General features: G+C 38.5%; 1 long non-coding RNA gene across 1 annotated transcript; it reads left to right on the top strand.

The window, feature by feature from the left end:
• Window positions 1-19,333: 19,333 nt before the first annotated feature.
• LOC109379853 (uncharacterized) lies at window positions 19,334-26,775 on the top strand. The gene is made up of 3 exons (XR_002123288.1): window positions 19,334-19,409; window positions 25,570-25,650; window positions 26,492-26,775. It is a non-coding gene; the product is annotated as an uncharacterized LOC109379853 (long non-coding RNA).
• The last annotated feature ends 76 nt before the right edge of the window (window positions 26,776-26,851 follow it).

Here is a 26,851-nt window from a genome sequence, read left to right as displayed (position 1 = left end):
TCTAAGGAATTCAAGTTAAAAAAGGAGATATCACTTTATACCTACTAGACTAGACAACACTATAAAACTTCACAATGCCAAGTGTGGGCAGCGACATGAGGACATGTGACCCTGGTGTACTGCCTGTGGGCATGTGGATGGGTGCAGCCATTTGGCAGGGCAGCTGGCACCACTTGGACAAATTAAGTTACATGTAAACCATGACTTAGCATATCCATGTGGGTTTTTATTGCAAATAAATTCTTATGTGGTCAATAAAGGTATTTGTATAAGGATATTCATTGCAGTGTCACTTGGGGAAGCAACCTAAGTGTCCTCTGGGAGAGTGGACAAGTGAATAATGATGGTGTACAGACAGCAGGACTTGTAGGCAGCACATAGCAGGAGCAGATTAGATGTATCACAGAGCAACAAAAAGACGTATGTTAAACACAATATAGTGATGGTTTATAGAATATGAAAATGGGAATAAAAGTGAATAAAATATATATTAACCAATCTCTCGGTAGATAGATGATAGGTAGGTAGATATATAGATAGATAGATAAACATAAACAAAACAACGAAGAGGTGTGGTGAAATGATTATAATATGTCATAAACAGAGAAGTATAATTAATTCAACTCTAGGCAAATGAGCTCCCCTAATCAAAAACTGATCAGAAGTAAGCATACACATTATAAAAATGCAAACAGCACAGAAAGGTATAAAATCAAAAGTAAAATTCACCCTTCACTGTAGCATTCTTGTCTTTTCCATTTTCTGAACCCAGTTCTTAAAATTTTCAGCCATTAATGATTTTTGTCTAACCTATCTCTCTCTATATGCATTTCAGCACAGGCAGATCTGCCCTTGTTACAATAATGGCAGAGTACTCCGTGGTAGTGGGATGGAGCATAATTTAATCAATTCCCTATTGGTGAACCCTGTTCACTAGAATGTTTCTCATTTTCTTATTGGTTTTTCAAAGTGTTTGTATATTAACAAAGTTCATTTGTATTTTCCTTTTCTTAGCTCCTGCAATATTTCTAGTCACTGCCAAAATATAGCTTTTAAATATTTGCTATGTGTATATTTTATTGTTACTCATATTTCCCTAATACATCAGACAAACTTTTATATAGTTTTTTGTTTGTTTATTTGTGTAATTGCTTTTCAGTAGTCCCTAACACAGTGTTGTATGTAAAGGCTGTATTCACATATTCTGATTGACATTGGGATTTGCATATGCAAAGTAACTTATCAATACTTATCAATATATATGTATATTAATACTAGTTAATATTTTTTGGTAGAAAACTCTGAGGTCTTGAAATATTTAAAAACATTCTTTCTCTCTCTCATATCCTGCAATGGTAGCACTGAGCATACTATATTCAAACATTGCAAAATTACCCCCAAAATACAATAGAACATTATACTCGTAACTTTTGGTACACTTTATTATCAGGTGTTATTTGTTTAATTGTGTTCCCCCAAACATTCATCTGTTGAAGTCCTAACCCCTACTATCTGTGAATGTGGCTGCTGCTGCTTTTTTTTTTTTTTAAATAGTCTTTGGAGATGATTATGATGAGGTTGTAAGGTGGGCCTTAATCCACTATGAGTTTGAATGTATGTAAAGGGAAGATTTGGACACAGAAACAGACTCACACACAGGGAGAATGCCATATAAAGATGAAAGCAGAGATTGGAACGAAGCTTGTACAATCTGAAGAACAACAGATTGCCAGCAAGCCAGCAAGGAACCAGGAGAGAGGCATGGAACAGATTCTCCCTCATAGCCCTCAAAAAGACCAATCCTTTCAATACCTTGATCTTAGAATTCTGACCTCCTGAACTGTGAGACAATGAATTTCAATGTGTTGTTCAAGCCACATAGTTTGTGGTTTATTATTATGGCAGCCCTATCAAACTAAGAAGTCAGGTTAGCAGGAAGAAGAAACTCAGCAATTAGAATGTTACAGTTTTAAAATTTTGACTTGGCAGAGACTAGCATATTTTTTTATTAATAACATTAGCATCACCCTTAATGTGAATTCTCACCTTAATCAGTTCCTACAATTTAAGCAACTAAAGTCTATACTCAATAGTGATCTCATGCCAGAAAGTCAAGAAATTATTCAACATGAATATTTAGGAGAGCTGAAGTCCACAAATAAACTCTTCTCCAAAAGTAAATCCTAGTTACCAGAGATTTAATTTAAGGAAGCTTAGTAAAAGTATTTAAATAATTTAAGAATGTACTAGTTCCTTAAATAAATTACGGTGTAACTTCTTCAGGAAGGTCCATAGATAATGAAATAATTGATGACTATTTTTTTTAATTCCATTTTTGCTTAGGATAAGTTCCCAGAATAATTCATAATCTAAATGCCTATAGTTCTATCTTCATGATAACTTTAACGGTTAGAGGCATTAAATATAACTAATGCTCATGAAAGATGGCAGAGGCATGTATAATACAAATAAGAAAGACTTTAGGGAGGAATGAAATATTTTATTTTCACTTTCAATCATGTAAATATCATTGTCTATGCATTTCTTTTGTCAAATACCTAGTCTATTAATCATCTTAACTTTGTGAATTTTCTGATTTGCTCTTAAAGTTACTGTGTTCATTTATAAATGTAACCCAAGTTTCCATGTGCCTCATCAGCTGTGCATTCACACACACACACACACACACACACACACACACACACACACACTCACACACACACACACTCTCATGCATACACATACATTTACCCTTTGTTTGTTTCCCAAAAGGAAATATAAGAAGGAGAAATCTATAGGGGATATGTGAGAATGAGGCAGAGGAGAGTAAGACATCTTTGAGGATACATTTTTATGTAGCTTTGTATTTTAACCATTTAAACATATTCAGATAATAATATTTAATAAGAAATGATGAAGAAAGTAAACCTGAAATTGAACGTAAACAGAAGCCAAGGAGTGTAACTGTATGTAAAACATAACCACAAATGATTAACTTAAGTAACATTTAAATACAGTGCTTTAACTATATATACTTAGTGGCATATATTCTAAGGAAAAAAGTTGCAAAAAAATCTCGAACTTTACATGATAGATGTGTTATTAATAATGGTACTGATGTTTTGATTCTAGAAATTATTTTATGGGTATTTTAGGATACTGCAAATGAGTAATAGATTGTTGTTTTGCAGTACTAAGTTTCTCACTTTGGAGAAAAACATAAAAATATAGTTTGGAGAAATATGAAAAAGAGCTCTGCATTACTGAATTTGAACTGGAGATTATTACTAAAGAAGTCATGATAAGGAAAAACATGATGTTTCTTAGTTTTGTCAATTGAAAGAACATGGAAACAATAATACTCTAGTATCTATGGTTATACCACATGGCTTTGTCTCTAAAGACCTGCATGATGTGCTGTGGTATTGTGGGGATGGGGGGAAGAAAAGCTCGTTAAAAAAAAAAAAGTATGTATAGTATAATCACATGCAAGGAAAATAATGTATCTAATTGTAGGGAGAGGACTGTATGAAAGAGGGGATTATAGGACCAGCATAGTGTGGGGTTTATATACACTCTGCCTTTTACCAGCTGTGTGAGCTTTGGTGGGTTACTTAATCTTTTTGCCTTAGTTTTAAAATCTATTAAATAGGGATAACAGTAGTTCCAGCCTCATTGGGTTGTTTTGAGAAAAGAATGAGTTAATATATTTAAGCACTTAGAACAGTTATTGGAACATAGTAAGGACCCAATAAATGTTAATAATTACTACAGGCAATTTTAAATTTTGAGTTTTGAGGTATCCATATTTTTCTTCTTAAGATTTTATTGTGGAATTGTGGAAGGGAAACAGTGCTGGGGAATTGGGGAAGGGGAACAGCCAAGTTGTTATCCTCCAATCTTAGTTGTGGAGGGTGCAGCTATCTCAGCTCCAAGTCCAGTCGCTAGCTGGCCTCCCGGCAGCAGCTCGTGGCCCTGCTCAACTCAAGGTGCCATGTTCAATCTTAGTTGTGGGTGTGTGTATCCCACCATCCCATACAGGAGTTGAACCAGGAACCTTGTTGTTAGGAGCACGTGTTCTCAGGAATAGAACCGGCGACCCTGTTGCTCAGAGCTCGCGCTCATAACCAACTGAGCCACTCAGCCAGCCCTGGTATATCCATATTTTAAAAAAATCTACATATATTATTTTTGTAATAAATAGGAACAATACACATTATTTAAAAAAAACAATTATCTGAATATCTTTAATTCAGTGGGTAATTATCAGTTATTAGTTTGAAGTTTAATGAAGGCAAGTCTCAAGGCTAAAATTAGGCTCAATGCCTTCCAACAGTGTTTACCATGACGCATTTTCCTTGGTTACTTTCTCATAGCTCAGGGTCTGGTCTTCAATTTTGAAAGCTCAGAAACTTCATTTGTTGGAACAATCAGAGTAAAACCATCTCTCTGAGTCAGATGCACATAAAACAAGAAAGGCAGTTATTTGGTTTCCAATTCAAACTACTCTGTTCTCCTTGATCAGCATTATTATTTATACACAACCAGAGCACTTTTCTTCTTATGATCAAAGTATAAGAGAAATGAGGCTGTAATTTAATGGATATTGGTAAACAGGGAGTTATAGCATGGGGAATTTATTGTAAATTCAAATGCTAAATGGCATCAGTTTGTGAAATACTTCATGTTTCCATCTTCACAATGGGTACATATCCTTGTCACAGGAATTGAATAGGGACCATGGACCAGAACTTTCTCATCCTTGGAAGAGCTGTACATAGCTAAAGCTTGCCTCTTGTTTTAAGCCAAGTATCCCCAAGCCCTTTCCCAAAAATAGCATTGTTAATAGCATTGATAAAGTTATATCTGGTTCTACTGCTTCTGCTCCTTGCTTAGGGGATAATTTTTGCTGCCTCTAACACTTCCCTATTATTAGAATATGTTGGATAGCCAGACTCTCGTTTCTAGGTAACACTGAGACTGTACAATGTAAGGTGAAGCGGCAAGCAAAGCCTTCCTGATCAGGGGTGAATTGTCTTCCAAACATCTTTGTTTACACCTAGAGAATACTCATAAAAAACAGCATAGCAGGTCATAGAAAGACCTAATTTCCCTGTGTTCAAACCTGCCTACCCAGTTCCCACTTTGCTGGTGCTGGTATTCCATAGCATCTCTGCTCCCAAATTCTGGCTTTTGGGGTGTGTATTCTGTTGTTCTCTCCTCCCTATAGCCCCAGACTTGCTCTTGGATATGATTCCCAACTACCTTGTTTCCTGGTACTCTCTCTTTTTTGGGTATTTATCTCGCTTAATCCAATGCCCCCTAGGCTCCATTCAGCATAGTTGCTAAGGTCCCAGAATGGATGCCACTGGCCTGGAGAGTAGGGCCAAGGCAATGCCTGATACAACTTTCTGCCCCCTCAGCATTTTCACAAATTTAGTTTTCCGTAAGTATATGCTAATATAATGGACAAATTTATCTTTTGAGTTGTTTGTAAATGCCTTCCAGGATTGAGCTATCCTAGCAGTGAAGATGTGGAAGTGAGTAAAATATCTCAGTGGAAACTAAAAGATTTAACTTTGGTTGAATACTAAGAACCATTAAAACCTGTGTTTTATTTTTTATTTATACTTATTTACCAAAAGAGGCTGTATTGGAAAGCCATATATTGTTTGACTTTGTTTTGCTCCTTAGCATTCATGACCATTTTATCTTGAATTTATGCTTAAAAGGTTTATACTGCTATTTGTTACTTTGAGACCTCTTCACTTTTCCCCTTTCCTCCAGTATATATCTCTATCAATCTATTTATCTATCTATAATATAGATATATACAATATTTACCCAAAAAGCATATTATGCTGGTGAAAGAAACATTTCCTTTGGTCAATTAACTGAATGTCTAACACAGACAAATTATTTCCAATTTAATGTGATTTTTTCCCCCCCACTTCTAAGGCTAATTCTATGCAGTGCAAGAAAAATAATAGGGGGCTGGCCGAGTGGCACGCTGGTTAGGAGTTGGCTTGGGATGCCAGTTCTGAGCAGCAGGGCCCCAGTTCGGATCCCACATGAGAGCTAGTGATGCTGCACCTTCTACAGCTAAGATGGTGAACAATAGCTCGACCTGGAGCTGGCGATGGCGTAGGCCGCAGTGGGGCTGGCTGGCAGTGGGTGTGAGCTGCTGTGAGCTGCCGTGAGCCTCTGTAGCAGCCATCCAGTGGCCAGCGACTGATCTGCCTCACCCAGGATGAGTGCAATGATAATACCAACATGGGCCAGTGAAGTGACGTCCTCCACAACTAGACTGAAGAACAAAAGGACAGCAACTTTTCTGTTCCTCTTCCCCGATTCCCCAATGCTGTTCCCCTCCCCCCAATTACCCAATAAAACCTTTAAACAAAACAAAACAAAACAAAAAAACAAACAAAAAAAAGAAAAATAATAGGGCTGGTGAAGATAACTAAAACTACATATAGTATTTTTAAGAAACCACTCTTTGTTCAGCTTAAACTAACAGCAAAATAATTACCAAAAACTAGAACACTTCTAGTTACAGATGGAAAAACTAGGGCTTAAATAAGTTGCTAAAGATCCTTCAAAAAGTGGAGGGTTCAGATTCTGACTCCAGAGTTTATACTCTTGGCAACTGGTCTATAGTTCATAACAGATTTACTCTGTATTCAATTTGTACAACTTTCCAGTCATATTAAGTTCTGAATATTAAGCAATACAGCAATTGGACATTTCTAATAGTTTTTCCTTTAGCCCCAAGTAGCTAGAAGACATCAAGCTAAAAAGATGTCTTCTACTACAACTTTAAGGGTCATTAAAACCAAATTGTTCTTCAGAAGATTAAGGAATCCCAAATATAATTGCCACATTCTGACTCCATGATCCTATAGTATAGCACCAATACATATTATAAAAAAAAAAACCATTTAAATGTTTGAATCATTGTAAAGAATTCTTCCTATTAAATCCCTTATGAGCGTAAGGAATACTATGGCTGGCCAGAAACATTCATTGCCTTAAAAGCCAAGTCCACTCAGATATTAAGTGGTTTCCTTGGCTTAGTTTACCATCTTGAGTGAAAGTACTTGCCCAAGTCACTTAAGAACACTGGTAACCAACCAAAGCCACTACTAGCAGTGTTGAGAAATAAAAAGGTAGGCTTTATCAGTCTACCTTCTAAAGTACTGCAGGCAAATTGTATGAAACTCTTGTGGCATGGTATAATAGTTAAGAATACAGGATCTGGTCAGGCATCCAAGGTTTAAATCCCATTTCGATCTCTAGCTCTGTGCACTTAGGCAAGGCATTTATTAATACAGTAAAGCCTTGGATTGCGAGTAACATGATTTGCAAGTGTTCTGCAAGACGAGCAAACATTTCTAATACATTTTAACGTGGTAAACGAGCGGTGTCTTGCAATAAGAGTAGTTTGTTCCCAGAACGAATTATGCTCACAAACCAAGATATTACTATACCTTTCTGTCCCACTTTCTTCCTTGGTAAAATGGGCAGGCAACTATACTTACCTCATAGGGTTGTTGTGAGAAGTAAATGGGCTAACGCATATAAACTTCTTCCACAGTGTCTGGCACATAATAATCTTAGCTCAATAAATGTTAGCTATTAATGATAATCAATAAGAATCAATATTATGAAACCTGCTTATAATCAGTATAAAGATGAGTAACCTGGTTATAAGGACAAATAAACATAAAACTGAGAGAAGAAACTAAATAGTAGCCAACATATATTTTTGCTGAGTTGGCAAAAATGGCAGTTCTTTATTTCATCTGTATTTCATAATCTTTGCTTAGACTTTTTGGGGCTATTTTGGGAGAGGTGATGTCAAAATTAATAATCGTGATGGCCCTTTATAGTCATAGTATACTCATGCTGACAAAGTACTTCCACAGGCATTTTGCTTTGCAGCAGCTCTGTGATAGGTAACATTTCCTTGTTTTACTAATGTAGAAACTGAGGGTTAGAAAAATAAAGCTACTATTTTAAAGAGGAAGAATTGGGACTGAAATACAAATTTTTTTTCATTGCAAATTTTGAAATTTCTTCTATATGAGTATGGAGAATGTAGACAAGGTGATTTATATACTTAACATAATTAGTGAATCAGCAGAAAGTATTCAATTGGATTGAGTTTGCCTCAGAAATTCAGCACTTCTGATTAAACAATTTGCAATGTTAAATTTAAAAGTTTTGATTCAAGTGTACAAATCACTTGGAGACAAAGTTTGATGATCCTTATAATTGAAGGACAGGGTCTTGATATCATTCTGGTTGTTACTTAAATTAAAAAACTGTAATACAATTACAGAGAACATTTGTCATTAGTCTACTCTAATGGTTGTGTTTTAAATGAAACTGCTTTCAGAACTGATGTTTTAAAGCAGAGTACTAGTTGTTGAACATAAATAACATACAGTTTACTACTTAACTATGTTTTTTATTTTTAAAATTTTATATAAACTGAAAGTTAAAGCCATCATTTCTACAATAATTGATGCTGAAGCAGAAGAGAGAACCAATGTGAGGTCAAACTTTCACATTAAAATTTAAAGCATAGGTCTACTATCTGGAAGTATTCATAATGCTTCTTATAACTATATCTAAATGTGTTCCTATCCTAAGAAATACGTGGGTTCTGAATATCTTAGATATTCACATGCTTTATGGAAAATGTGTGAACCAAATGATCTCAAGTTACTTTCTAGCTCGACAGCTCTGTGACATTTCAATGGCTTTAGTAGCAGCATCATATTATTGGTGAACTTTATTTAAAAAGAAATCAACTTTTTACATTCAAAGTGGGTGATTCTGAAAAGTTTTTCAAAGGTTATTTAGTACTACCATGACTTTAATGAGTACTTACTTTTTAAATGATTGTGAATCCTATGCCATAGATGTTTAAAAAGTGGGGAATGTTATCAATTCCACATATATTCTAAATAACAATTACAGTCCCATAAGGGATCAATAGGTCTTTCGTACATGTTGTTAAATAAGAACATAAAGGTATTACATAACATCTAACGAAATTCAGAAATTATATAATTATGATGATGAGTGCTCCCATTTTCCTGTCTTTTAGACACTATAGTGACACCTGTGCTATTATTATGCAAATGTGGAAGAGCAGAACAAGAAGGAAGTCTAATCCAAACTCCTCACTTCTCATTAATTACTTTAGTCATTCATTAAGTAGTTTTGTAGGGCTTTTATGTTTCAGACACTCTTTGAGTCACTGACAATACACCTATGAACAAAAGAGAAAAAACCCCCTGCCCTTGTGGCATTAACAGTCTAATATTGAGAGATAAAACAAAAAGATACAAGGCCGGCAGAGGGGTGAGTTGGTTGGTTAAGAGTTGGCTTGGAACACTAGCTCTGAGCAATAGGGCCCCGGTTTGGATCCCACATTAGGGCCAGTGACGCTGTGCCTTCTAAGCTAAGATAGTGAACAACAGCTCAACCTGGAGCTGGGCTGCTGTGAGTGGCTGGTGACAGTGTAGGCTGCAGTAGGGCTGCAGTGGGCTCCTGTAAGCTACCGAGAGCAGCCTGCAGCCAGTGTGAGTGGCTGTCCAGTGACGGGCAACCAATCTGTCTCACCCGGGAAGAGCGCAATGATAATACCAACATGGGCCAGTGAAGTGACGTCCTCCACAACTAGACTGAAGAACAAAAGGACAGCAACATGTCTGTTCCCCTTCCCCAGATTCCCCAGCGCTGTTCCCCTCCCCCAATTCCCCAATAAAATCTTAAAAAAAAAAAAAAGATAAGACAAAATGTATAGACTCTAAATGGTGATAAGTGATATGGAGAAAAATAAATCATGTAAAGGGTGGAAAGTGCTGTTTTCTAAGAAATGGCAGAGGTCCTGAGGTTGAAATGGAATGAGGGAGGGGAAAGTGATGGTAGAGGAGACAGTAGATAGGTGTGTAGGTGGTGGCTATGGTGAGGACTTTGGCTTTGGTGCTGAATGATAAGGAAAGCCATTAGAAGATTTTAAGCAGAAGAATGGCCTGGTTTTACTTAACAGGAGTGGACTGGCTGTTGAATTGAGTAAAGAGTGAATGGGGCAAGAAAGGAAGTAATGAGTAAAGTTAAGAGGTTATTTCAGTAATCCATGCAAAAGATGATGGAGGCTGGGACCAAGACGGTAGCAATGACAATGCTGAGAAGTTGTTAGACTCTGAATATATTTTGCAACTAAAATCCTAAGTTGGATTCCACCAAAGTGGAGAAAAATTTAGACCCAGAGAGGCTGTGGTTTGACTAAGAACAGGTGGCCTGTTACTGGCAGAGCTGGCAGCAGATCACAGGTCTTATTATTATTTTTTATTATTATTACTTTTTTTTAGCTGAGCCATCCTGCTACCTGTTGGCAGCTCAGAGGCTGCTCAGCTCGGGCTGGACTTGAACCGCTGTTGCTCAGAGCTCAAACTCTTGAGCGAGCTCTTAACCAACTGAGCCACTCAGCCGGCCCTTAGATCACAGGTCTTTTACCTCATCTAATATTCCCCCTCAGCCCCCCAAATTTCACTTGTGTAAGAATTAAAAGAACTCATCCTTTGTAACCACACTGAAAAAAAAAATAGTTAAATGCATCAGGTTCATGGTTTAAAATGAAATGAGAATATTTCAAAGTCACCTTATGTTCATATCCTAAATTTCAAACTCATTTTCCTAGCATACTGGAAAGATTAGATCTGGATTGATTGTTTTCTGTTTATCTATGCAGTTAACAGCTGACTCTAGTCCTTCATTTATTCATGTGTGTTTTTTGTGGGGTTTTTTTGTTGTTTTGTATGTTTGTTTGTTTGTTAACTTTATTGGGGAACAGTGTGTTTTTTCCCAGGACTCATCAGCTCCAAGTCAAGTTGTTTTCCTTCAATCTTTGTGGAGGGTGCAGCTCAGCTCCAAGTCCAGTCGCCGTTTTCAATCTAGCTGCAGGGAGCGCAGTCCACCATCCCATGCAAGAGTAGAACAAGCAACCTTGTTGTTAAGAGCACGCTCTAACCAACTGAGCCACCCAGCTGCCCCTATTCATGTATTTTAAAAGTGATTCTCAAGTTTCCAGTAAGGTGCCAGATCCTGGAGCTTAGTTACTTTACTACCTGGCTCCACTGAAATCTCACCTTGACTGTCCTCAGGCACTGTTGGTCTCTCACTCCTTTCTATTCCTGTACCTACCTCTCACAAAAAGTTTATCACCCTGAATTACATTTATCTGTTTAACTGCCTGGTTTCCTCATAGAATTTTAAGCAGTTTGAGTTCAGGATTAAATCTTATTTATCTTCTCATTTAGAAAATAGCATACTGCCTCACATAAAGTAAGTATTCATAGAAGGGTAAATTAATCAAATTTACTCAGAAGAATCTCCCTTTGGACCATTTTCTCTTTTCTCTTTGATCTCATTCTTTGTAACATAAAAGATCAATAAAAAAGGACCACTGAAAAGTTACAAAATATTGTTTGATTAATATGAGTAATTAGGTAAACTTTGAGACTGTGGCTGCATAAAATTAAACATATGACATAAGATGAAAATGATGGTTGATTTAGGGCAAAGTCTTAATAAATAGGCAATAATTTTCCATTTTCATCTTGTGCATTCAAGTTTTAAACAAGGTGCTAAAAATAAGATTTATTCCTTAATTTACCAAATATTTATTGAGCACTGATAATGTAAGGATTTTCCAAATGCTGTTGGATCATGAGATGCTTTTAGGTGGCATATGGATAACTTAAAATTTTAAATGTATTTTAATTTGTTTATATTAATGTTTAATTTATGAAAATTATTTCTTAGGAGGAAATTAGATTCAAAGTAAATTGATTAAAAAGTAAGTTAAGGGCCGGCCGAGTGGCACGTTGGTTAAGAGCTGGCTTGGGAGGCCAGCTCTGAGCAGCAGGGCCCCAGTTCGAATCCCACATTAGGGTCAGTGACACTGTGCCCTCTACAGCTAAGATGGTGAACAACAGCTCGACCTGGAGCTGGGCTGCCGAGAGTCACCGACGACTGAGTAGGCTGCAGTGGGGCTGCCGTAAAGCTACTGTGAATGAATGGCAGCCAGCGTGAGCTGCTGTGAGCCACCATGAGAGGCCGTCCAATGGCTAGTGACCAATCTGCCTCAGCTGGGAAGAGTGCAATGATCACAATACCAACATGGGCTAGTGAAGCAACGTCCTCCACAACTAGACTGAAGAACAAAAGGACAGCAACTTGTCTGTTCCCTTTCCCCCGATTCCCCAATGCTGTTCCCCTCCCCCAACTCCACAATAACATCTTTTAAAAAAATAAATAAGTAAATAAAATGTAAGTTAAAAGTAAGTTAAGTTAAAAAGTAGGTTGATTTTGAAGAAAAATGTTCATAACAAAGGAAGCAAAAATAGTGAGGAATGGTGCTGTAAACTCTGACATTTGTTTGTTTGGTCTTTTCTTTTTGTAATGCAAATGAATGACTTAAGCTTTGATTGCCCAGGCATCCATTTCAAAAAGGCATCCACTTCAAAGATGGCTGTATGGAATAAACAGTCACATGACTAGATAAAGAGTGAGGCCACCTTCCCCAGTTGGGGAACCTTTGTTTTAGAGATCTTGGTAGATTTCAATTACTGACCATGTGGGTTACCTGTTTGTTTTCTCTCCCCACATTTTTAATTCCTGTTATGTTTTAAATTCACCAATGAAGAGTAAGCAGGCGAAACCCCAAGCTCCCACCCTTTGGCCCAATAAAAGCAGAGAAGCCAGGGCTGTGCTCCCTCTCTCTACACAGGACCTCTCTGTGTGGCCCCAGGTATGCCGTATAACTTCCAGGTCCTGTAGGTAATAAACCTCTATCTTTTCAAAGTTTCCTGATGATTATTGTTGAAGAGGGCCTTGCAATCATAAGAACCACAAAGTCTGGTCCAGTCACAACACCAGTTACAGATAAGCTGAGACAGTGCAGAACATGTGCAACTATTAAAAGTTTGAGAATTATTATACCACGAATCATAAAGCGGCAACCAAGAGATTTCCTCAGAGACCCATTCTCTCTGACTAGCCAAATGAACCATAAAGTATTATAGCTGATAACGAAGCTGAGTTTCATAAAGAAATAGCATTTCTTTCCAGTTTTAAGGAGAAAAGAATCAGCATTCCAACCCTTTTTCTTGTTTTTACTGTTGTCTTTAAACTTATATATCTGAGTGACATAAAACTTCCTTAGTGATGGTAAGACAGGTTAGTTAGTATAATATCAGACTGTCAGGAATTCCCTGGTAGACTGAGCAAAGATAAGATAAGAAAAACTGGTCATTCATTAAACTAGCCATTTCTTTCAAAATTATAGTGTAACTCCCTCATACTGGAACAGAGACATCAATCATGCCCCAGAGCAACAAAGCCATTTTGAAGGACGTTATGAAAGGCCTTCCCAAGGCTGAGCAACAGAACAAACCTGATAAACCCCTTAATAACAGGTACCAGTATTTCAGCATTGCCCTTTCCAGGCAGAAAAAAAGTATAAAACTCAAGCCTTTTACCCTAGCTAGTGGGCATCCCATTTTCCAGGTACCCCCTCCCGCTCGGGAGCTGTAACCTTTCTCTTGCTCTACTAAAACTATCCTCTGCTACAAACTCTACCTCTCTGGTCCATGTCTCCATTTTTCAGCTTCATGAGACTATCACCCCGGCACAAGAAATATCCTACATCAATGGCTCTTATCAGGATCTTTTCCATTCCCCAGAAGTTCTCTTCTGCTTTTTTTTTTCTTGACCTCTTTTGTCACTTAGCATCATTTTTGTCCTTATCATTAACAATAACAAGTTTGAAGAGACAGAATGTGGTTAAATTTGCTTTACGAGGAATGGAGACTGGTAACCTACCATCTCCTTAAATTTTACCTAAGTATTTTTATGGTGAAATGAGCATCAATACACATAATTTTGAGTACCAATCAAAAACTTATAAGTGCTCTATGGTTAATTCTGTGTCTTTGTTGTTGTTGTTAATCAGAATCAACCATTGCCTTAGCTAGAATAAAATTTAGAGGATGAGGACAACTAAACTAAAGTTCATTGCATCTTTAAGGTCTAACAAACTTTTGAAACTTCTGTAAGAAATTGGGGGACACAAAATTGTTACTTGTTCCAACATATATTTTCTCCTTTGGGTTTATTGAAAATCCCACCTTAACTATCTGAAATAATTATTTAACAATTTAATGAAACTTTGACATCCTAACAAATGTTCAGATTTGATGCAAAGATGGTTATCCCTAGCCAGATTTTCATAAGAGACCAACACAAAGAAATTTGTAACTCAATAAGATGTATTTCTAGTAATTTTGCATCTCTTAAAATCAACTAGTAATGCTAAATAAAGCTCCATCATTGCCCCTATTTGCTTTTAGTTGCAGCTGCATAATTTTACAGTTTAAAAGGTTGGTCAATAGAAGCTGACAAGAGAAATAAAACCCAAACCAATTTTATTTCATTTAGCATCTATTGATCATACTTTGAGCTGTTGAAGTCTTGCTTGCTGTAACCTCCCATAAAGTCATTTATACCTAGAAAAGAGTTAGAAATTGATATACAGGCAGAAGAAGATAACTAGGGAACTATTAATAGCCATTTATATCACATTTTTTCTCATTACTTTCCCTGGAATGTTAGTGAAGAGGTCTTATATGCTACAGGTTTATCCTTCTGGGAATTTTTTTCACACAGATTACTCAATTGATGCCAGAAAGAATCTGAGATACAAGGTTTCTTACTGCATCTTCTTAATATCCAGTATTATCTGGATTTTAGGGCCCCTCAAGAACCAAATGGATGGGACTTCTGCTTTCCATGGGAAATTTTTTTCTGTGTTGGATCTACTCACAGGTTATTTTTTGACAGTTAACCTACAGAACAGGGCTTATCAAAATGTAGTGTACATACAAATCATCCAGAGAGCGTGTTAAAGTGCACATTCTGTCTAGTAGGTCTGGGGTGAGGTCTGAGATTGCATGTCAACAAGCACCCAGGTGATGCTTTTGCTGCTTAAACAGGAAGAGCCCTTTGAGTAGCAAAGGTCTACAGCAGAGTTGTTCAATATGGTGTAGTCTTTTCGACATGGTGTAGTCAGTCCGGGGACTACCTTCATCTAAATTAGCTGGGGATGCTCATTAGAATGCAGATTCTTCATCCCCAACTTGTTTTTACAGAAACAAAATCTATGTAGGTAGCCTTTACGCCTAGGAAGAAGCATTTTGAAATAAGTGTTCCAGGTTATTCTTATATACATTTAATATAAAACAACAACTTTGCATCAAGCAGCTTATTGTTCTGTACTTTTCATGGGAGCCCAGAGAGGGTTGAGTAGGTATTGTTAGAATGGGTAAGTGGTAACGGTGGTTTGCCTTTCCTGAAAATTCTGTCTGGAGCTGTGGATTGTGAACATGTGCATGCTAGCATTTCATAAGGACCCCGACTACCTAGAATATGCTTGAGGGTTGAAAGAAGAAAAAACAAACAAACAAACAAAAACTCAGCCCTTATTCTTTATATCCTTCTCCTTAGATGACCTGCAAGGTTCTCTTTAAAAATTACTGGTCCTTACAATCTATGTAGCCCCAAAGATGCCTTGCTTTAGAGGATGATCTCACCTCAGAACAACTGAAAGATAATGAGCGCCTTCCTGTGGATGTTTCCCTCTCACTCCCCACCACCCTGCCTACCTAGCTCAACAGAGTCAGGGGGCTTTGGCTAGAAATAAATGGCAAAGGTTTATTCAAAGGCCTTAGGATTTGCCAATCAAAACCACAACTGGGCAATACTTGGTGTTCCTAAGGAGAAAGAAAAGTTTGAGGGTTTTTACAGTAACAACACACATTTGAAAAAAGTTAGTCCTGCATTCTTTCAGGATAGTAATCTTCCAGACATCAGGTGGTCTGGATAAGGTTGCCTGAAGTCATGAAGATAGTAAGTCGCAAGACCTGGTTTTGAATGATCTGATTTAAAGCCCATGTCGTCACACTTTTTTGGTTTTTATTATTTAAGAAGTTGTGCATGCATATCAAAGAAAACATTGTTATAGTGTTTACAGCAAGTTAACAGTGGTTAATTGTGACTTGAGTGGTGGGATTATAGGGTTTTTTTTTTCTTTCTCATTTTTGTTTATAAATTTTCATGTTTCCAAAATGAAAACGGATTATTTTTGTAATAAAATACCGTACGTACATTAAAATGGGCCTTTGGGGTTGGTTTCACCACTATCAAAAACAAAAGGCCTTCTCGGCATTTTTCTTTCTAAAAAGAATGAATCATTCCGTTTGTGTTGGCATGGTAAAACCTAGTTCTATATTTACTTTTTGCTTTTTTCACAGAAATTATTGTTTTAAGTTCCTTTCAACTTGACCAAGTTGCCAAAAATGCATTTTATTCACCTGTGTATTTTTAGGGCTAATGTGATGCCTGGAACACCAGACATCCAAAAAGGTTTCTATAACTAAAAGCAACTTTAAAATAGTAATGTTACCGATCGCCATGCCAGTTTTCTTTGCCCCTTTTCTTGCGTAGGAAATATCATGTGTTTGTTCCTAGTCTCTGCCATGGCCGAGCGAGTCTCCACTGCCCTTTATCGCCTACCATTAAAAGCAGTAGCCACTAAGTGTAAAAAATCAAAACAAAGCACTTTCCCATCTCTCTGATGGAGTAAAAGCAGTGAAGCCCAAATAATGCTTAGTTACCAAAAGCCACACCAGGTGTCTAATCGAAACGGTATTGATTTTAGCTAGTAAATAGCCCTTAATATAGTTGGAACCTGGGTTGCATATGCAGCCTGGTAATTAGCTAATAAAGCAAACAAGAGCTGCAGAGAACGCGGCACAGTTGGATAAGCAGCAGCCTGTCATCCAGGAAGCTTGCCTTGGTCTAATATCTCCTCATACAGGGGACTTAAGTTACTTTTAGGACTCCGTACCTAGTGTTTTCAGCCATTAATAAGGAAAAACTATAACCTTATCATAGGGTCTGAGATATAACTAACAGTAGTTGTAAATGTTTTACAAATATTACCTGCAATAGACATGCTTCCTGAAGACAGATGTTGCAATTTAATAATCTTAAGTGGGGAGGTTTAATAACTATTTTAGGTCATTAGGATAATGTTTAGTGCCTTAGGATAATTATTAAACAATTCTCAGTTTGCTAATTCACCTGATACTCCAGAGAAATCCACAGCCTGATTAATTCTCACATTATCTGCCAATTGCTCAGTGAAACTGCAAAGTGGCAGAGGCCAGTTGGGAACAAAAAGAAGAGCAAGAGTGAGAAAAGGACCATGTAAGCTAGAGATCACTTTGAGGAAGAAGGAAGTCAGGGATGGAGGGCGAGAGTGCTAAGGTATCAGCACAACAGGGTTAAGCTTCAGAGGATCTCAATCAGAGATGGTCAATTAGAGGCCTAGAGGTCAGCTTCAGCGTCCAAATGCATCCGAAGAGGCCTGCACAGAAGTTTTTTTGTTGCTGGGTTTTCTGTTTGTTTGTTTTTAAATTTGATTCTAATATTTTCTTAAATGGAAGAAAGCATTTTACATACAAAGTCAAGATTTCCAAGATCTTTTGAACACTCCAGGTATCTAATAACACTAGGTCTAATTCCCTCACAACAGTAATGGACAAGAACTCCATAAAGGTTGCCCCTTTTATGCTTTTCTAAAGATTTTGATTATGAACATCTTAAGGCTTATGAGAAAGTAGAAAAAATATCCATTTGCCTGCCTCTACATTCAACAATTGTTAATATTTTGTTATATTATTATAAAGTTAAATACCTATATCTATATAGTCATATTTTTGCTGAACCATATTAAAGTAGATATGTTACTTTACCCTTAAATACTTTTGCATACGCTTTTAAAAATAAGGACAGCTAGGGCCGGCTGAGTGGCTCAGTTGGTTAAGAGCTCGCTCAAGAGTGTGAGCTCTGAGCAACAGTGGCTCGAGTCCAGCCCGAGCTGAGCAGCCGCTGAGCTGCCAACAGGTAGCAGGATGGCTCAGCTTAAAAATAAATAAATAAATAAATAAATAAATAANCGAGCTGAGCAGCCGCTGAGCTGCCAACAGGTAGCAGGATGGCTCAGCTTAAAAATAAATAAATAAATAAATAAATAAATAAATAAACAAATAAATAAATATATATATATGTATCTATATATATAAAATAAAAATAAGGACAGTTTCCTACATAACTGCCATCTTATTTTCATACCAAACAAAACAAAAAACCAAAACAATAGTAATTCCCTCATGTCCCCTTACTCAGTCAACTTTCAAACTTCCCCATTGTCCCCCAAACGTCTTTTACACACATTTTATTTTCAAGCCAACATCCAATTAAAACACACTCACTGCATTTGGTTATGTCACATTAGTCACTTACACTCTAGATCAGACTCCCTGATCTCTCCTTTTCTTCTGTGGCATTGTCTTGCTGAAGTGGTCAGTTGTCTTGTGGATTAGAATTCATATCTAAAGACTTGATGAAGTCAGGTTAAACATTTGGGTCAAAGATAATTCAGAGGTCATGGTGCGGACTTTATATTACATCACATAAGGAAGCAGCTAATACCCGTTGTCTTGTAACACAAAGCTTCATCACTGGGTTAAGGTAGTGGGCTAACCTCTTTGGATGTGGTATGCTCTCTCCAATTTGTCACAGACCCCACCATTCCTTATTTGTTTTACACCTAGCTTAATCAACTATTTTCCCTTGCCTGGGCGGCGAATGTAAATGTTGACCTAAAGTCTATCACATGCTACAATTTGGGCTTTGTGATAAAAGCATATACCCCTGTATCCTTAGTACAACAGAATAGCACCTGGTACATAGGTGGTGCTAAACAAATATCCACTGATTGATTAAAGAACACCTCAGGTAGAAAAACCTGAAAGAAAGGAGGATGTGAGAAAAATTTGGGGAATCATGCTCTTGAACTCTGTGTAGTTCAGAGAACCCTTGTGCCCTAAGATATGCAGAACAGATGGAAGAAGCCCCTGGATCTGGGGAATGGTTCTTTATTTCAACTGGACAGAAATGTACTGTCCCAGGGAGAAGTCAAAACAAGGAGAAAGCATAAATTAAAAATTCTGGGAAACTCAAAGGTGTAGGTTACCTGGGCCTCCCATTTATGAAGGATCCTGTCACAGGTTCGGCTTTCTGGAAGCAGACAGAGTATGACATGCAGGTTATTATTAGATATTCTTGTGATAGGAGGAGCACAGACGGAGGATGGGGCAGAGGGAGAAATAGAATCATGATACAGGCCTAACAAAACCTCAGTCACCACCTGAGGGACTTCTGGGGCCACACACAGCCCATCAATCCCTGCTTCACTCAGCCACAGAGTAAGTACTTGTCAAGGAAAGGAATGACCTTGAATGAGGTAGCTCTCTGTAGTAAAGGGAAATTCTGAAGGAGCTGGAAGGTGGGTGCCACTTGCTGAAGGTGCTTCCAGCAGATGGCAAAATGAGTTCTGCTTGAAGGAAGATCTGAGGGGTCCAGCAATCTGTCTACCGAGACCCCAGTTTAAAATTTTGCTCTTAACTTTAATTGAAGCTATCTGGACAGTATTCCTTCTACTAAACATTAGTTGGCTAATTGTAGTATTTAAATTACAGTATAAATTTTTCAACCCTGTTTTGGCATTTCTTTACTTATCAGAAAGCTCAAAAAGTATATAAAATAAAATGACCCAGGCATTTTTCAAATTTTAGAAGGTTCTGATATTGCTTGAATGCCCTAGGGGGTAGAAAATTGAGCCCATTTACATGGTTGTAAATTGCTTTGGCATCTTGAATGAAAAATACCCTACACGGTGCCAATAATGTACTAAAGGGTTAGCTCTATAAAGACAGGTGGGCATTAGTGCCAAAGGAAAGTAGATGTAGGAAAATGTATCAGTTTTCTATTGCTGCTGTAACAAATTACTACAAAGTTGATGGTTAAAACAACAGAAATATATTCTTCCACAGTTCTGGAGGCCAGAAGTCCAAAATCAATATCACAGGTCCGAACTCAGGGGTCAGCAGGGCCTCCTGCCCTCCAGAGTATCTAGGGGAGAATCCATTACTTTCTTCTTCCAGCTTCTAATGGCCGCTGGCATTTCTCAGCTTGTGTCACCATTATTAGAATCTCTGTGTCCATGGTCACATTGTCTTTTACTATCTGCCTGTGTGAAATCTCTTATTCCTTCTCTCTTACAAGAATCCATGTGATTGCATTTAGGTCCTATTAAGATAACCTCTCCACCTCAAGCTGTTTAATTTAATCATATCTGCAAAGTACTTCTCTCCTCCTCCTGCTTCTCCTCCTCTATATAAGGTAACATTCACTGGTTCCAGGGAGGCTACTCTTCACCCTGCCAAAGATTAACTTTTGAGTCTTTGCTTTAGTTCCACAAGCCTAGGGACAATTTGCTTTTCACCTAGCCTAAGATCAGGAACATATGTAAGTCATGTCTAGGGTGAGCATAATGATAGAAAAGCTGGAATTTCACCCTGCTGGACTTTTTGACCCACGTTAGGAAAGCCATCTTTGTGAGTATAGGACTGTCTCCAAACCAGAGGAGAACCAGGTTGGCAGTGAAGAGCACATGCTCAGGAAAAACTGCCTTCCTCCGTACTTGACTATTGAAATGTATTTTTAGAACTCACATTACTCCACGCTTACTAGAAAAAAAAAATATTTTTAGATGCCCTGACACCAGTTTCTAGCTTCTTATCACATATCAAGTTGTCTCAGTTCTCAGAAACTTGGCCAGGGCTCAGAGTTAGGCAGGAAGGAAAGGAGATTATTTACAGCGTGGTCTAGAGAATATTAAAATATATACGTTCCACTAAATTGTCAAATTTTTCCTTGACGTAAGTTTGGTTGAACCATTTTCTCCTTCTGTTTTATTACACCCCCTGAAAGAGTTATTTGGAAAATAAATTTCAATATGATACTCAAAGATAACTGTCAAAGAGTCTGTGTATTTCTGTTGTTCATTTTTTGGCTTCACATAATGCTTTTGCTGATAGAGGAGGAATGAAGGAGATTAGCTTTTGAGGCCAAGGTATTTGCTGAGGAAACAGCACCTGTTACTCTCTGGCCTATGTGCCCTGTGTGTAAAGTGTCTTCCTCTTGGCTTGGAAGAAATTAGGTCAATGCCTACAAGTTTCAAGGCTGCTGAATTAACAACATTCTCATTTTCAAGCTAATCATGCACAGACATAACCCCTGTCCATGGCTATTGTTGTTCTAGTTTCGTTATTCAGATTCATTTATTTAAAAAAGAAAACCATATTAGAACATGACAAACAGTGGTCAAGTTTATTTTAAGCATTTACTGCTGAGATTCAAGTCATCCCCAAGTTATGTAACAGGTGTCCTGATGTGGAGCTGAACAAATCTCCAGTTTCTCAGACTGTTTACTCTTGGCTCAGTTGCCTCTTTTACTGAATCAGAACCTCGTTTACTCTGAAGAACCCCATTTCTCCATTTTGCTTTGGTTCTGAGACCTAATACTTAATTCATGTTCTCTGCATGAGTTTGGTGGGACATTTCTGCTTACCGACAGCCTTCGTGCTGCTATTAAACAGGAGGCGATCTTCCAGAGACAACATTAGTCAATTGACATCATCAGCACTTGCTGAAGCTTGTTTTCAGTGCTGCCCTGTCTTAGGAACAAAGTGGATGCCTGCCTAGGGAAAAAGTTCATATTTCCTTTGCCCTCAAGACCTTTAAATCTAAATAAGTTTCTTCGTGCCACTTTGTATCGATGCCTTAAAAATTTATTTTAAAAACACTTTCACAGATTCTTATAAAGCAGAAATAAAAGTTAAAGTACCCATTAAAATATATTTAGTGTTTTTATTCATCTTTTCAAAGATCATATATTTTCACCTCGTTCTTGATCCTAACTCTTTGCGGGTCACTGATGTGGGAAGATTTCCTTGGTTATTTTTAGACGTCTATAATTTTGCTGTTAAGAATTCAAATAACAAGTAGGTGGAGACCTACCAAATGGGCTGTTCTAATCTCAAAGCCCCAAAAGTCATTGGTTCAGGCCTGCTCAAGGATCTAAGGTTTTCCTGGATAGCACTGTAAATCTTTTATAAACTCTATACTATTTTTTTCTCTTTGTAAGTAGTAAACTTGTAGTCTTTGTTTAATTTCTGGTTATTTTCTTAGTGCTCACAACTATTGTTAACAATGAATAAGATTACAGGAGCATAAAGTACTTAAATTGTGTAAACTACTGAAGTGCACCAGAGTAAAAATATATAAAGTAAGAAATATGTGAACATACACAGCAATTAGGGCTCAGAACAAAGATGTCTTGGCTCGATATCGGACCAAGAGTCAGAGTGTCTGGGATTTAGGGAAGGAAATTGACATTGGTGGTACTTTTATTGACAATCTACATGTCAGGCATTTCACGTATATTATCCCATTCAATCCTAGTTCGGTCATTGGCTAGTTGTGTTACCTTAGGTATATTCTTTAACAATTTTGAACCTCAACTTACCCATTTGTGAAAACAAAACAAAAACCTCCCAAAAAACTCAAAGATTTGCTTGAGGGTAAAGATTACATGTGCCTTGTTAAAACTAGTGCCTGGCAGACTAAACGCTATGTGAATGTTCACTAGTAACATCCTCACCAATGAGGAAACTGAGGCTCGGGGAGGCTAGAGACCCAGGTCCAGAGTAAAGAACTTAGAAAGAGGATGGATTTGAAGTCCACACACTGCTCTTTCTACCAAGTAGTTTCTCATTTTGGTCTTGGCTATATGTTTAGCTCACTAAATCACCTTAGATAAGGTACTTGATACCTCTGGGCATTGATTTCATGAGTTGTAAAACAAAAATGTGGGCATTAATAACATTTACCACCCCTTTTAATCCTTATATTACATAAATTTTATAATGAGTTTTGATGACTAATGAACACGGGGGAAATTTGTTTCTCTCTTGTGGACCAAAAAAAGGTTCTATGGAAAGTAACCTCACAGGGTGATTTGATCATAAATACCTAACTGAGCAGGTCAGGGTGGGTGGTCACACTCCAGGCATATACCTTCTTTAGTGAAAGGCTTATCTTTGTGGTAAGCAAGCCCTGTCCATTGTTTCTGTGCATCTAGATTAAAACACCTTTGAAATGCCTCTTTTCAGACCCCTCAGAAGGGAAACCAGTCTCAAAACAGCATATAATCTTGTTAACTATCCTTTAATCCAATCATTGTCTTGCTTTCTACTACTTTCATATCATCATCCTTATGCTCCCTTCTTAATTCCAAATGAAAAAAAGAAGCTGCAACTGCCTTTGTAAGAAACATTTTCTCAGCCTGCTGAGATCTTGCTTCTCGAGATGTCCTCTGGCTCAAACAAATTTTTATAAAAATTCTCTACAGGTTTGGACATTTTATATTGACACTAGAAATGGGCAGGACCGAAAACAGTTGGCCCTTGGCATGTGGTGGATGGTTATAAAACGTGCTTGGTAGAATCACCAGTAGGAGGTTCCTTCATGTTGGGGAAAGTTCACCCCCAGAAGTTGGGTTTCAGATCTCTTAGCTAGGTACCTACTCTCCAGGCTTGGGAAGAGAAGAACTTCTCAGTCATTTTGCTACATTAGACTGTAAAAGATAACTTAAGGTCACTTGACAATACTATAAAAGCAAGATAAATTAATCGTGGGCAAACCTAGGTTTTGGTAAAATAGGAACTAATGGAAAGAAGAAAGCTTTTTTAGATTTTGGTGGTCATGTGAGGCTGAAAACCCATGACAGCCCTGAAGTTTTCTTAGGCAAATGAGAAAAGTGTTAGGTGGCACCAAAGTTATTTGACACTCTCAAACTGAAAGACAGTAAACATAGTTTCATTCCAAATGCTGAATCATGCTTATGGTGACAAGGAGAAGCACTTAAGACTCTAACTTTTCTGAAGTACTGGTCTTCAGTAGGTTGCTTCTGCTGAAATAATTACTTCAAGTTTTTAAATTGGGTTATGGTAAGTGCTTCTGCTCCTCCACTCACACCCAGTTTTCCTTGTTTTTATCCTTCAACCTGTTTATTTGTTTGGTTTTGTTTCAATTTCATGAGCAAAGAGAAGCTGTAGCAAGTGTATATGTGTGTATAGGAAAGGTTTTTAATATAGTTTGCAGATCTAGTGTAATACTTAATTCTGCAGAATAGTTCCAAAACTAAAGATTATTCCCTTCCTCCCCACAACATTATGTTAAAAATGAGAAGAAATTGCCTAGGCCTATGAAAAATTATGCTCCTGTTGGATACCCCAGTCAGTAACCAAACTATTTTCGGGGAATTCTTGTCAGAATAAGCAAGGTACAGGGGCAGAAATAGAGAGGTACAAGGCTATTTTAGGTACTCATAAGACAGGTTAGTTAGTACAATAGCAGGCAGTTAAGAATTCTCTGGTAGACTGAACAAAGATAAGATAAAAACACTGGTCATTCCTTAAACTAGTCATTCTTTTCAAAATTATAGAGTAACTCTCTCATACTGAAATGGAGACATCAGTCATACCCCAGAGCAACAAACCCATTTTGGAGGACATTACCAAAGGCCTCCCCAAGGCTCGGCAACAGAACAAACCTGATAAACCCCTTAATAACAGGCACCAGTATTTTAGCATTCTCCTTTCCAGGCAGAAAAAAAGCATAAAACTCAAGCCTTTTACCCTAGCTAGTGGGCATCCCATTTTCCGGGTACCCCCTCCCTCTCTGGAGCTGTAACCTTTCTCTTGCTTTAATAAAATTATCCTCTGCTACAAACTTTACCTCTCTGGTCCATGTCTCCATTCTTCGGCTTCACGAGACTATGACCCTGGCACAAGAAATATGCTACATCATTTGGGGGCTCGCCCGGGACCAAAGGAGAGGTAAATGTAATCTATGCTTTTCTATTTGCTTTGCCCACTCGTGGGCCTTCATCTATATTTTTCTGTCACACAAACATTGGGCCTCCGACAACCAGGTAAAGGCGACTAGTGTGGCTGCCAATCTTAAGACTCCGAGGACAGGCTTTGCAGAAAGGCTCTGATCAATCCCCTCTGGTGCTAAGCTGGAGGAATGTTAGTCTTAGCCTGACTGCCTTCTCTCTTGTAAGGAGGAAGCCAAGGACTGCGTGAGGTTGAGGCGAAGGATTCTTGATGGCAACCAAGGGGTTCCGGCTGCAGCAACTCTGCAGTGAACCCTGAAGGCCCCCTGAGTCCTCCCTTGATCCGACTGCCCATAGGGGTGCCATCCAGAGGCTCTTCTCCTCTCAGCTGCTCTCTCCTATCTCTCTGTAGCCTCTTCTTTTCCGCGAGGAGATTGAATACTGGCGCGTGGCTGAGTTGCAGGTCTTTGTGGGCAACTGAGGAGTCTCAGCTGCGGCAACTCTGCAGTTGACACCCGAAGGCCCCACTGGTCTCTTCCTAGCCCGATCGCCCATAAGGGTGCTAGCTGAACGTCTCCCCAACCCTTACTGCTTTATTTCATGCTTCTACTATCTCTCCCCAGCCTCTGAGATGCTGGTCCAGGGTCCCCTCCTTGTAAGACCTCCTCAGCACACACTCCACGCCAGCTTCAAGACATCTTAAGGTAAAAACATGGAGCTTTGTCTCTACAGAACACCCCTTGTCACTCAGGATAAGATCTTCTGGTATTTAGCCTACCCTCTCTTAGCATCTATTGGGATCTCCTTTTAGTTCTAAAGCACAGATGGAAATGTTCTGAATTTCCCACTCTACATCTCTGCTGTTTTTGTGCTCTCTCCTAGTGTTATCTGTACTCCAATGACTGTTTAGTAGCCCCAGTCATCGAGGGCTCCACTCTGGAGGTCCTGAATATTTTGCCACCTTCCTTTTGCACCTGTGCTATTGCAAGCCACCAGGCAGAGTTCTAGGAGGAAGCCGCCTATTCCAGACTCACTTTACCTTAAGGAAGAGGTCTTATCTGAAGTCTTTTGGGGCTTCTAATATCTCTACGTACTCCCCCCTACAACTCCGGCATTGTGACCCCCTTCTGCACCCCTTCACTTACACCATGTACCTTCCCTACAAACTTTGAGTATATACTCCCTCCTTAAACATCTTTATACGGATAGCCACCATTACATTGACTGCGCCATCAATTTCAAAGACACCCAAAGTCGGGCTATACACCCCTCTACTTTAAAACACCTCATAAACACCTTATTGGCTACTGCCTTTATCGGCCCACAAACCAGTGCCAGGCATTTAGGCAGGGACCGCAGGCACTCACTCAGGAACATAGGTGGAGCTTAGGTAGCACGGAAATCCCTAACACACTATGTCCCCCCACCCAGCCTTGGAACCGGCCACGAGGTTTCCCTGGCTCCACAGAGGCCTGGAGGAGGCTCCAGATAGGTTACTGGGAGGTGAATTGCAAAGGGACGCCTTTCTTTCTCCCTCCCCCACAGATGAGCAATCGGTCCTCACGCACCTTCACCCCGCCCCCTGAACTGCATCCTGAAACACTGGGACAAATTTGACCCTCAAACCCTGAAGAAGCGACGCCTGGACTTCTTTTGCTCAGAATGGCCTCAATACATGTTGGAAGATGGGGAAACCTGGCCTTCTGAGGGAAGTATCAATCACAATACTACCATGCAGTTGGACCGGTTTTGCAGACTGGAAGGCAAATGGTCAGATATTCCCTACGTTCAGGGTTTTTTGCCCTAAGGGACATTCCAGACCTCTGTAAAAAATGTAAGGTTGACCCAGCCCTCCTGGCTGTAACCTCTTGCCACCCTCCTCATAGGGAAACTCCTCCTAAGGAA

Source organism: Hipposideros armiger, unplaced genomic scaffold, assembly GCF_001890085.2.
Source record: "Hipposideros armiger isolate ML-2016 unplaced genomic scaffold, ASM189008v1 scaffold_30, whole genome shotgun sequence".
Taxonomy (NCBI): Eukaryota; Metazoa; Chordata; class Mammalia; order Chiroptera; family Hipposideridae; genus Hipposideros; species Hipposideros armiger.
This window is presented reverse-complemented; position numbering and strand designations above follow the sequence as displayed.